Here is a 13,093-nt window from a genome sequence, read left to right as displayed (position 1 = left end):
GAAGAATCTCCACAAACCAGTTGATTCACGCGCCAAGGTCACTGTATGGGTAACCTCAGTAATCAATAATGGTAAGCGGTGAAGAAGAGGTGGATGAGGGGGAGAAAGCATTCTCGAAACAACAGATGAGGAAAAAAAGAAATTCTACACCAGATCCTATAGTTCCCATTCAAGAACAATTCCAGGGTGTAAGGGTGAAAGAGCCAAAAGGCAGGCAGAGAAGTGAGAGAAGCAAAAAAGCTGAGTAATGAGTTCCTGAAAACAATCAAAAGAGAGTTTCTTGCTAACAGAAAGGCAGTCTTTAAAGCCAGAGTCCAGTTTTGAATTTCCATACCCCTTTACAAACCAAGCCTCACAGTCTCCATCTGCTAAATGCAACCAACAGTGCCCTTCTGAGCATTAAATCAGAGGGTGGGCCCTGAAGGGATGGTGGTTGTTGTCCTTGTCATTTCCATCCACTAGAGGAACAGGTCACACAGGGCTTGGCCTGTGCAGAAGAAGGGATCCTGGTCCTCGTGTGTCTACGTGGGGACTTTAAAAACTGTCTGCATTCTCAGATGATCTGCCCAAGAGGTCTGCATGGACCTCAGATTTCATATGTCTACACGTCACAGACACCGCAGCTAACTAAGTATTCTCCAAAGTCTAAGCTGCAACCTATCTCATACCTGTCATGCTGTTTTCTGCTGCCCCTCAAAACTGTAGAGACTTGCACAACACCAGCCAATGGCCCTCCTGTGTGTAATGGTGGCTCCTGAAGGGACACCTTCCCTGATGCCATTTGGGGCTTGGTAATGAGTTGCCTCAGGGTCATCCCCTGCTCTGCTAAGCAGTTTCAAGACCTTGTGGTTCTTCTCACCTTACCATTCTTTCTTATCCCCCTCTTTTTTTTTTTTTTTTTTTTTTGTTGCCTCTGGTTGCCTTAACACCTCTCCTGCCCATTCTCCACCGTATCTCCACTTTCTGTCTTCTTTTCCTCCTCTCTCCCTCATAGGGTTACAGCTGCTCACTCCCCCATGCCCACCATGCATTTTAACATCTACTTTTCCACTCCTTTCCTCCTTGTCCCTCATTTTACGTTACACTATGCCATTTTTGTGTATAGTGTGAATTTTGGTAAGGGACCAGGAAATGTAAGATTTGAAAAGCCGATTGATGGAAATCTACTTAAATGTCATAGTGATAAGAATGATAGCTACAACTAACATGTGATGAGTATCCTCACGCGACCCCTACAGCGAGACAAGCACTACCATTAAGCCCATTTGCAGATGAGATTGAGAGACCAGGCCCAAGTTGCACAGTTATTAATTGGAGACTGGGGACTCCAAGTTCAACTTTCTTTTCCCTCACTGCTTCCCTCATTTTGCACATCAGGAAGGAAGCAAAAGGCGGTGTCACATTTCAGTTCTCTCTTTCCTTATTTAACCCTTACAGATTTGGTGTCTCAGGGAGCCTGCGTAGGCACTACAAACAGCATTTCTTGAGACGCTGGGAATTTTCACCTCTCCAGTCCTACCAAGGATCAGCTCGTAGACAGAGTGGCAAGAAGCTGAAGGCCAACTCTGGGTTCCCTCCAATCCCCCATTCTCACTGCATCCTCACTGGTGTCCCCACTGTCTCCACAAGGATCTCTTTACAAAGTTCCATGTTCCTAGGCAGAGCCTTGTCAGCTCTCTTGAAAAAAATGTCTCAACTCTCAGCTCCCCATCTTTTTGGTCCTTTTCACAAACTTGTAGATCAGCAGCTTTTTGAAGAGGAATTCACATAATATTCAAGCTAAAGATTTAACCAAAGGAATTTTAGGTTGAACATAACCGATGCTTAGCATGCTTTGCTTTAGAGGACAACCTCAAATAGACTTAGAATGGAGATAACAAAAGCTTAATGATGTCACCATGACCTCTTACTTGGATTACTGTGGGAGAGCCCTAATTGGTTTCCCTTCTTCTGGCCTTGACACCTACAGTCTACTCTCAGCAGCACAGAGACCTATCTCTCCTATACTCCCAAGCTCCCAACAACATGCATGCTATTGACAATAAAAGCCAGACTCTTACGACAGCCCCAGTGGATCCCTGGACTCTCAGCATTAGCATCACCTGAAACCTTGGGGAAAAGGCAAACTTCTGAATGAGAAACTCTAGGGGAAGGGACCAGCAACGCGCGTTTTAAAAAGACTTCCAAGCGAGTCTGGTGCTGTTAAGGGCTTTCGAGAACCACTGTCCTGCATGAACTGCACCTCCTCCCCAGCCCTACTGTTCTCATCCTCACTCACTGCACCCCATCTACCCTGCTCCCCACCCCCCCCCCATATCTGCAAATCCTACTCACACACCTCCTTCAGGGCTTTGCTCAAATGTCAACTTCTCAGTGATGTGTCTGTGGCCATCTTTTACGAAACACAACTACCCCTGACTCCCTCTTTCTCTTCCTTTTGTTAATTTTTCTCCACGGGACTTCTCACCATCTGACATACTACGTTGTGTTTTGATTCTCCGTCTCCATCAACTAGAATGCAAGCTCCTTGGGGAGCAGGGAGTTTAGGTGCTCTATTTACTGATGGACTCCGTGTAACTAGAAAGGTCTCTGGCACAAAGCAGGTGCTCAATAAATATCTGCTGAGTGTTGGAGGCAGGAATGATTATGTTCTGCTGCTTGGTAGTCATTGACTTGTATTTAACATCTCGGAGCCTCAGTTTCTTCATCAATAAAAAGAGGATTAAAAAAGATGAAAGCATGCATAGTGCTCAGTTCATTCTACTCACTCAATTAACAGTAGCAATTGTGATCACAGGAATAGAAAAACTTATTTCAATATCCTTAGAACCAAAGAAAGGGTAATGGTTTGAACTTTTAAAAGTATTTAAAGTTTGCAGAACATTTGGGGGTGGGTAGTGCTAAAGATACATCCCCCTTTCTAGGAACAAGTTGGTGGGGACACAGTTTTCCAAAAGGCAGCATTGCGATGAATTAAGAAAAAAAAATTACAAACATACAGCTTCATTAATCTTCAGAAACAAAGTATGTATTGAATAGGAAACACATTGAAAACTTAGGTTTGTTTTTAGACGTTTGTGTTTGTTGTTTTTTTTTCCCCCAAAATAGTGCAATAAAATGTTTGGGAACATCTAATAAAACTAATATGCAGCTAGATTTTCCTGCCCCAAAACTAATTTGTGCTGATTACAAGATAGGTCACAAGGTCTGCATACTTTATTTTTGATGCATCCATTTTAATTGTTACTATGGATGAAGACTAAACACAAAAAATAAAACATCCTGTTGGGGAATGATCTACCCAACGCACACCACATGTTTTCTTTTCTATCGTTAGTCTGAGGGGGATTTCCACCAAAACGAAATTCTTAGAAACTAAGCTTTCACTCGTCATTGCTGCACATTCCCACTTAGTCACTGTCCTGGGACCTCCCGGGTGCTCTCTGGTGAAATAAATCTGACGTTGTACACGAAAAAATAACCACAGCTAGGAATTAGATATTTGGAGAGCAAAACCCTCTTTTGGTACTATTACGCTTAACAGCACAATATCACGGTACACAGCTCAATAATTTATCATTACTGTGTTCCATACGGTTTTTACTATGAACACAGACTTCTCTAGACTTTGCATCCCAAGTGCCCAGGACCAGATGAGGATACAGGTACCAGCCTCTCTCTGCAGTGAATGGACAAGGTCAAAAGAAATGGGGAAATGGCAGTTGTCAAAACTCATACCTTCGCACCTAACACGCTGTCCCGTGTGTAAATAACCCTTTTGGTCCTTAGCAACAGTAGCACATTCACGTAATACTGCAAATGGGAAAGTATTCTCTCAGAGGAATGTTATGGATGGAACTCAAAGAAAAGGTCACCAGGCCAGCAGAGACTGAGAGCTGCCAACAAGCCCCTTAGGAAGCAGCGTCGGTATTTGCTTTTAGAGGTAACCTGGCTCAGACAGAACCGACCCTTTCACTCCCCCTTGAAGAACCCGAAGTTCTTTCCACTTGGAGAAAGCGGTTTCAGACAACAATCTGATATCCATCATTTCTATTTGGAGAAGAATTAAATCAGCTTGTTCTCACTCTCTCTCAAAAAGCTCTGTATTCTAAATCTTGTTTCTCTTTAGCCAACAATAGACTTTATTCACTGCTAAAGGAATCTTCAAGCAACTGGGGAGACACTTCAGAGGGGACTTTTAAAAATAACCACAAGGGCAAATACCTGTTCTCCTCAGCAAGACCCTTCCTAAAAAGCCAGTTTCTACCTTGTGAAGCCAACTCTGTTTGCCTACTGTGTAAAGTATATGGATCCAGTCTATAAGCAAGTATCAGTTATTTAAAAAAAAAAATCAATGGGAATTGTTTATGGCTCAGCTTTAATCGAAAGTCTAGCTGTGAGGAATATTTAAAATCACTTGAAGACCATGAGATCTACCACTTATATACAGTGTGTAAAGATCACGATGTAAATTCCTCCAGCTTTTATAAATTTCATGATGGATTAGGAGTACGTTACCTTCACGGATCACTCAAAATTATTTTCACTGAGTTATACTTTTGCATTAGGTTATCAGCTCCTAGTTAGTGGCCCTACAAGAAGCTATCTTACCAAATCCTCTGCTGCATCACCTTCAGTAGCTTTGAATGCCCCTTAATCCCTCAGAGTCCCCCCGTTGAAGTTCTATATGAAAATATCAAACCTATGTGCCAGAAAACTCTCTCCCTGAGGAACTGCTATGTATCACCTTATAAGTAATAAGAATCACATAATTAATTATGTATATTTCTCTTTTGCCTTTGGCTGCCAGGAAATTCAGAACCAAACATAATTCAATGTTATTAACTATGTAGATCCATATGGTAGAGTCTTTGTTCAAGTTCTTTGATTTTACCTTTCTATTTTAATTTATATATTTCCCCTCATTTTTTAAAACTTATTTATGCTTTCCATTTTACTGTATACTTATTCTTTGTAAACCATCTGAATCTGATCTTTACAAAATGGAGCTTTATGTATATATATTTTATTATATATGCCAAACAGATTACATACATACAAACTATACACATACACACATACTCCCCTTTTATGTAAGCCCCGTAATTAGAAAGATTACAATTTGATAATATATTTATTTTCATGGGAAAGAACTGTTAAATGAAATAGAAAGAAAACTGGTTGTACTGGATTATTCACTGTAGAGGATTATTTCAACAAGTTCAATAAATCTGTGGGCTACCTACCAATATGCAGAAACAGCTGTGTCACACTTTAACAGCATTTTCTGTAATATTATTTTACCTAATACAAATGAGCATTTAGACTTCATGGAATCTAATTTCTTTTTGATTTTTTAGATTTTTTTACTGTTTTTTTATTTTTGAGAGAGAGAGACAGAGCATGAGCAGGGGGGGTCAGAGAGAGAGGGAGACACAGAATCTGAAGCAGGCTCCAGGCCCTGAACTATCAGCACAGAGCCTAATGCAGGGCTTGAACTCACAAACCAGGAGATCATGACCTGAGCTGAAGTTGGATGCTTAATCAACTGAGCCACCCAGGCGCCCCTTAATTTTTTTTTTTTTAATGTTTATCTTTGAGAGAGAGACAGCATGAGCAGGGGAGGGGCAGAAAGAGAGGGAGACAGAGGATCTGAAGGAGGCTCCACACTGATAGCACAGAGCTCAAGGTGGGGCTCGACCCGTGAATCGTGGGATCATGACCTGAGCTGAAGTTGGATGTTCAACCAACTGAGCCACCCAGGTACCCCTGGAATCTAATTTCTAATGGCCTTGTTCTCAAAATTTTCAGACAGGTGTCAATTTTGAGAAATTCACTATGTTTATTATTCATACTCCAGTGAAGTGGGTAGAGATCTATTTGAATCCCATGTAATCACACGTAGAAGAAGATAGGCAAGAAGATGATGCATAGGAAGGTGTTTTGTAAAATTCCAAGGTATAATACAAATGTTAGCTATTGTTGCCATTGCCCATAATCATGTAAAACATGATTATCAGAGATGCACTGGGTCTGCTCATGGATACAAGTTTTCCTGTAAGTTCCTTTATTGGGTCTCTACAAAATAAGGATATATTCAAGAACCCTCAGATATTTGAACATTCTTTGGTCTCCTGGGAGTGGGACTCAATGTCTAATTTTAAAATATTTTTCCTATAAGACAGAAGTAAAAACAGAGATATTTTTAGTGAAGTTATTTGCCTGTTTGTTCCTTTCTTTCTGGTTATTAAATACAATTGAGCTATTCCCTAATAATCCAGGAAGCACAGAACTAAGACATTAACCAGCTTGTGTTCCAAACTAAAAGGAGGTTAAAAACACAGCATTGTAATACAAACACAGCTTATAAGTACAGCGTGTGTACCTACTGTTCTGCCATTTAAACTTTGAGTAGCTGTACAAACAAGTCTATCTTGAGGAAACAGACTGGGTAATTTTCCATTTGGACTGTTTGAAATTTCACCGAGAGCTTCAAACTTGCAGAAGTCTGTGCTGCCAGACATTCTCCTCAAATTTGTTATCTCTCCTTCTCCCCATTAAGATTTCCCTTTAACAAAAACGCTTTTCTTAAAGGTTGCGCTTTAAGTAAAAGAAGAAAAAAAAGACTTTAATTCGACAGACACAGAGATTAAATTGAAAAGTAAAAGAGGTAGCGTCCCAGTTTTGGAACATGCGTTAATACTCTTCCTTGTAGCCTCAGACAGATCCAGGTCAAGCTTTCATACTCTGGTGTCTTTTCAAAGTTCAGAAAAGAATTCAAAAGATCGAAAGGGAAGGTAAAACACGAATCAATGAAAAGATCAGGGTGCAAAATTGCTGCATAGTGGCAGTAAACGCTAGCAGCAATGTGAGGGATCTTTAGAACCTCTTGATACAAGATGGGAACATGCGAGAAGGAAAACTTCAGCACTTAGTACATAACTAGAGAAGGCCATCTTCTCCGGCTTCTGTAAACTCACTGGAACGCTCAGGAACAAGTGTCAGGCAATGAAAAAGAGCTGTATTATATGATTATCTTAGACATGCATGAAAGTCCAATGTCCTCAGCTTCAGATCTCAAAATCTGCAAAATGCCTCTTCTACAAATACAAGTGAGCCTACTTCTAGGGTGCTTTTTATAGGGAAGGAAAGAAATAGGATCTTATTTCTAAATTAATGCAACCACCCTGAACAGAGAGATTTTTTTTCCCCAGTGTGATATAAGTTATCAATAACTAAAATAAAGCCCAGTTCGTTTAAGATGGGAGATGATTATTTAAATATTATAAAATTATCTAATGTGATTGAAATTATTTAATACTATTGAAATATTACTTAAAATTAGTAATTTCCATTTTTTGAGCACTGATTTACTGATTTTTCTGATTTACAGAAAAGTAAATCAAGGGTCAGAGAAGAATAGTTACACATCCGAGAACACAGCCACTTAAGGGCTGAGCCAGCAATGAAACTCAATTTTCTGGGTTCCTAATCCAAGGCCGTTTCCAACACTCTGGTTGAATAACGGGGTGGGATTAAGACTTAAATTCTGATGACAGTAAATCCACCAGTGTGTGTGAACTGATAGCATCTCTGATTTATGTTGCAAGGAGAACCTAAAAGGAAGGCTGAAACATGAAGGCCACAATTGTGGACACCACGCCTTCTCATCACCCCTCATCGTCACCTTGCACAAGTCATACCAGACTACCTGGCTATTTTCCACCTCACCATAAACCTTTGGGCCACACAGAGCCGTTGGGGGCTATTTCTACTGATGTGGAATGTGCTTCCTCCTCTACCTTCCTCACTCTTCTCTGCTGGGGTGAAATCTAACTTTCCATTCCCTGTCCCTGAAGTCAAAATGCAAGCATTCTCTTTTCTACCTTCTCAGGGAACTTTGTTTCCTTCTGGGAGCACTTAGCATCTTTACCCTATGTCATTATTAGGAACATATATGCCCCTCCCCATAGAAAAGAGTGTATTTCTTAAAGGGCTGAACCCAAAACCAACTTTGTAGCATCCGTGTACCCTAAACAGCACCCTGAACACAGCAGGCACTCAATAAATGTTTCATGCGTAGTTAAAATAGGAAACTCAGGGCCTACTACTGCAACATTTATATCAAAAAGAGGGCTACTCCCAAAGGAGGTAGCAAGTATTTTTGCCCACTCTTCTTTTTGAAAGGATTTTTCAGACAGGCTACCGCCATTCCAAGGAAGGTAATGGGGCTATTTTTCTGTTTAGGAACCAGTGGTTTAAGTAATGTAAGCTATGGATCAGTGGTTTGCAATGATGGGGCTGATCGAAAGACAATCACACTCAGCATTGCTAAGGTTAATGGCATTGCCTCTGATAGGGGAAATATAAAAGTGGAAGATAGGGAAGAAACCAATAAAAACATTTACACACACCTTTAATGGTATGCAGCGTAGAACCCACTTAAATGAATCCCAACTAATGAAAACATCTTGAAAAGAGAGTGATTTTTGTAGAGAAACCTTTTATCTACAGGTCTTATATTTATAGAGCAAACCTGTTAAATGAATACAGGGCAAAAAACGAATTAAACTGGTAATTGTTGTGATTCATTGTGGTTCACGTAACTTTCATCAGGCCAGTGAAATGAATGAACCATTTAACGAAGACGGCTCTTCTCCACCAATTTATGTCGTATGTGTCAGATTACAAATAGCCTATTCGGTAGGTACCACGAAGCACAAACAAGGTCTCGGGAATGCCTGAATCTTGCCTGTCTCGTTGCACCTCTACGTGGACATAGTCAAAGACTTTTCTGAGACGGGGAGGTGAAAGAACTTGGTTCAACCAGAAAAGTGCAGGAAAAGGCAAATGTACCATAGCCCTCCCAATATATATTGGACATTTTCTGTCTATGAAACTTACTATCTTTTTCTTTTTTAAAATGAGCTTTGATGTATTGACAACACAAGTGTTTGGTGAGTAGAAATGGAGGCTCAAAAGCAGAGATAAAAGTTGGAATCAAAAGGAGCTCAAAACTTCTTTCTAAGACCTTAGACATAATTTGCTAAAGATTTAAACTCTATGCTTGACAGATCTTTCAGACCAGTGGCTTAAGAAAGAAGACACTAATATTTCCTTTTGAGACGGCGAAAAACACATAAGAATTACCAAAAACTGCTGTATTCCTATAGCCCTCACCATCTGGTGAAATGTATCTATTCGCCAAAACCACATACACGCTGGGTTCAAGCCTATTTGGTCTCTGAGGTGACTGTCCCAGAAAAAGAAAAGCTTAAATAAAAGTCAACTAAAAGTGGATCTAAATGCCACTGGAGTGAATATATTTACTGCAAACGAGAAAAAAAGGTTGGGGACTCAAAGGAGTTTAAGAATCAAGTCAAACACTACTATACTAACATAGTCTAACGATTGTTTTAATGTATTCTGGATTAAGTGAAATATCATTATTAGACACTGTGGGTTTCATTTATTTATTTGGGCTGCTTGAGATAATTCTGGATGCTTACATTTTTAAAAATTACCTTCGAAAATTTTAGAATTCCAGGTTAGTTCAGAATAAGGGTAAAAGCAGTGAATGTGGAAAAGAATACCTTTAGGTACCCTTACCACTCTGTGGGCATGGGGGTGAAACTGTGGGCCAAATGGTAAAATGCTGCCCAGAAGAGGGGAGCATCCATTTCCCATGCAATAGCTTTGTCACCATACTCACTTGAAAATGAGTCCCGTGAGGTTGTCCGAGAAAAAGATGTGGAATGTATTCATTTTGTCTCCTAGCATGTGTCAGGAGACCAGGGCTGGAAATGAAGGAATTCCTGATGATTTGATATTATTTCAATAGCGTGTTCTATATATGGCTTGATTTCTTTTTTTTTTTCTTTTTTTTTTTTAATAAATTTTTTAATGTTTTTTATTTTTGAGACAGAGAGAGACAGAGCATGAACGGGGGAGGGGCAGAGAGAGAGGGAAACACAGAATCGGAAGCAGGCTCCAGGCTCTGAGCCATCAGCCCAGAGCGCGACGCAGGGCTCGAACTCGCGGACCGCGAGATTGTGACCTGAGCCGAAGTTGTACGCTTAACCGACTGAGCCACCCAGGCGCCCCTATATGGCTTGATTTCTTAAAAAGTGCTTTCAGATATCTCGTTATGTCCTTACTGAATGACTGAATGCTTGGGAGTAAGAAGGGCAAGAATCAGCAGTCCCATTTCATAGATGAAGAAGTTAAGGCACAGAGGAGTTAAGGACCTTTCCCAAGGTCAGGTATATTCAGTAAGTGGGGAAGTTCGGGTCTGAATGTTTTAAAAGCATTTCACAGCCCAGCAAGGGACAAAGTCAAGGCTCTGGCCTAGGTTTCTCAACCCTCTTCTACCCATGCACCTGTCAACGTTCAAATTAGAGGACCGTACTCTTCCTTTCAAAAAAAAACAGTTCCTCCAGTAAGAAAAGTTATCAAACTCATCACTACTTCAAATTTTACCCACTATCTGGACCCTACAAGATCATGGAAAAGGAGAATGCACAAAAGAGACACCATGCCTTGCATTTATGCTTCTCCATAAGGTATGGGCTAAGTCACTCGATAAAATAATTTGAGCTGGCCTTTCTTTTCACACCTGTACTTGCTGAAATGCTAACACAGAGCCCACTTCTGTTTATTCTTGCGTCTCTTTCTTCTGCTCAACCACTTACAGCACGAAGTTCTTTTCATGTCAAAGTCAGCTTTGCCACATAACATGTATTTATCTCACACTTCGACCATTTGCACCCAGTTGTGTCTCACACACCATTTTTTTGTTGGAGGGCTGTGCTCAGGGAAGCGGATGGCCACGGGCAGAGGATGGCAGTGGTGGTGGCGGCGAAAGGGAAAGACTGTCAAACGTGCAGCCTGGATTCCTGCCAGTCCCAGCCAAGACCCAGGGAAAACCTTTCCTTTCTGACTGGCAGCAAACGTTTCATGCCTTGCTGCAAAAACCACCTTGCTGTGTCTGCTCCAGACAGCATCACAGGCCCCCACCACCATCCAGCAAGCAAAACGGCAAGCTGCTTGACTGGCCATCTAAGCACTGAACCTAGGCAAAGATGGGTCGGGAAGTTCATGCTCGAAGCAGAGGCCCACTGAATATGGATGACATCATTTATGATCTTACCTGCTTCAGGCTTTTATGGAGAGTTCACACTGCATACACACTACACCAGGCAACAGAGATACTGTAAGGCATGAGAGATTCATCTCATTCTGCATTTACAACAGATAACTGTCGACACATACTACATGGGAGGCACTGTGCTAAGGAAAAAAAAGACAGTAAGTAAAAAAGGATACATAGCCCTTCCTTCATGGCGTTTATAATCTATAATAATGTTGGCCTTTGCAGACACTACTCTGAGAATCACAAAAAATGGTGATACTAAAGGGGCTCCTGGGTGGCTCAGTCGGGTAAGCATCTGACTTTGGCTCAGGTCATGATCTCACGGTTCGTCAGTTCGAGTCCCACTTCAGGTGAGCCCTGCTTCTCTCTCTCTCCATCTCTCTCTGTCTCCCTTTCTCTGCGCCTTGCTCACTTGTGCCCTCTCTCTCTCTCAAAACAGAATTGTGATATTAAAACAGCAATAATTCAATTCAAAATTCTAAATAAATGACTTCCAAATGAACTTCACAACTCGTTGGCAAATTAAGGGAATGATTTCAGTAGCCTTTCAAGTAACGTTCCAATTTCAGGTTATTTTGGGGGGAGAGGCAGGAAGACGAAGAAAAGCAGCATAATGTAAGTAGAGTAGAAAGAAATCAGGACAAGGGGATGGGCACCAAGCGTCTCAGTTCTACCATGAATCCATGTGTTATATCAGGCACATCACTTTATTTTATTTTTCTTAATTTTTTTTAACGTTTACTTATTTTTGAGACAGAGAGAGGCAGAGCATGAACGGGAGGGTCAGAGAGAGGGAGACACAGAATCCGAAGCAGGCTCCAGGCTCCGAGCTGTCAGCACAGAGCCCGACGCGGAGCTCGAACTCACGGACTGTGAGATCACGACCTGAGCCGGAGTCGGGCGCCTAAACGACTGAGCCACCCAGGCGTCAGGCATATCACTTTAATTCTTCATCCAGAGAAGTCCTGTAACTGATGCCTGGAACAGTGTCTGGCAGACAGCAGATATTTACTAAATAAATGTTGGTTGAGTGAGTGAATATAACATGTGAAGATCTGGTGTGAATATTTCTGCAGTTCACAGTACACATGAAGAAATTAGAGATAAGAACAGTCAAGTAATAGAAATTCATGTAATGTGCTTATGCCCCAAATGAGACTGCACTAGTAAATAGTGTCAAAGCGGCCAAGGGCCAACAGGAGAACGTGGGACTGTGTCTGCCCTTTATACCTTCGTACTGCATCCCTCAGGCTTGAATTTTATAACAATTTAAACTCAACAAATAGATTTTTTTCTCTGATTCCAACCCGGCAGGCTAGTACCTTGGCTAGCAAATTCACCGGTGCCACACTAAGCCTTCTTTTTCAATATTTACAGAATAAAAGGCAATTTCGGTTTTAGCCTTGAGCACATCAGATTTTGACAGCTTGGAAATGTCATCCTTAGAGCAAGGACTTTTCACATTCACAGGATTCTGGCTCTAACTATTCTCTAAATGCAAATGCAAATATCCTTGACCAGAAAACCTTGAGCATCATGTTCTAAGAATGTTAGTGAGATTACATGAAGTTCTTTTTAACTGTATTAGTTTCCATCCAACATCTACTAAATTGAATTAGAGTAAAGTGGGGAAGGCCTGGGTTCGAAAGGTGGATGCCAAAGAAGTCACATTTTAATTTCATCTCCATCTCTCCCTTACGGATGCTTTCTATCTGTCAGCCAGTCAGTCAGCAAGCTTTGTTCCAAGGGAGACCACTCAAGAATTAAACAGGATACAACTGGTGTATCAGAGACTGTTCGGAAACACGATGCCTTAGCCAAACTGAGCCTTACGTGGTGGGCTGAATGTTCTTTTTGCTTAACAAGGACCTTGTATTTTCCTTCTCACGCAGGCAGAAAATGTGAATCCCATTTATTAATCAAGAGTGCTAGAAGTCATTG

General features: G+C 41.1%; 1 protein-coding gene across 16 annotated transcripts in view; it reads right to left on the bottom strand.

Moving 5' to 3' along the window:
• Positions 1-13,093, bottom strand: part of NFIA (nuclear factor I A) — a 371,559-nt gene that overhangs the window by 149,653 nt on the left and 208,813 nt on the right. The window contains exons 4-5 of one of the 16 annotated variants that reach the window (XR_006221521.1): positions 11,150-11,289; positions 9,232-9,815 (exon numbers count right to left, since the gene is read on the bottom strand). The exons of 13 other annotated variants lie outside the window; for them this stretch is intronic. The gene's annotated coding sequence lies outside the window, so the exon portion shown is untranslated. Of the gene's footprint in view, positions 1-9,231; positions 9,816-11,149; positions 11,290-13,093 lie in introns of those variants that run through there. 2 more of the 16 variants (XR_006221520.1, XR_006221522.1) reach the window with 2 other exon arrangements.

Source organism: Panthera tigris, chromosome C1, assembly GCF_018350195.1.
Source record: "Panthera tigris isolate Pti1 chromosome C1, P.tigris_Pti1_mat1.1, whole genome shotgun sequence".
Lineage (NCBI taxonomy): Eukaryota > Metazoa > Chordata > Mammalia > Carnivora > Felidae > Panthera > Panthera tigris.
Note: the sequence above shows the minus strand (reverse complement) of the source record. Positions and strands in the feature narration are given on the sequence as shown.